Source organism: Penaeus monodon, chromosome 19, assembly GCF_015228065.2.
Source record: "Penaeus monodon isolate SGIC_2016 chromosome 19, NSTDA_Pmon_1, whole genome shotgun sequence".
Lineage (NCBI taxonomy): Eukaryota > Metazoa > Arthropoda > Malacostraca > Decapoda > Penaeidae > Penaeus > Penaeus monodon.
The window spans coordinates 42,298,101-42,298,425 of record NC_051404.1 but is presented as its reverse complement, the minus strand read 5'-3'; positions in this window follow the sequence as shown (position 1 = coordinate 42,298,425).

Below are 325 nucleotides of genomic sequence, written 5' to 3'. Positions count from 1 at the left end.
CAGAAAAAAGCAAATACGACTTTAGAAAAAAAAAAATCTAAATATACACATTCTTGAATCTTAACCTCGCATGTCAACTCTTCTTGAGGTCGACTTGAAGACTTTGCGTCGAGGAGGACACCCACTCCACCCTCATAACGGGAAGGACTTGCAATTCTCTCTTTGCCCTTTCATCTCTGCAACATTCTTTTTAAACTTTTTTTTTTTTTTTTTTTTTTTTTGTCTCTCTTACTTAATTTTTTGTTTCTTTCTCTCACTTCATTTTTCTTTCTTTCTTTCTCACGTTCTTTCTTTCTGTTTGTATTTGTCTGTGTCTGTCTGTCTG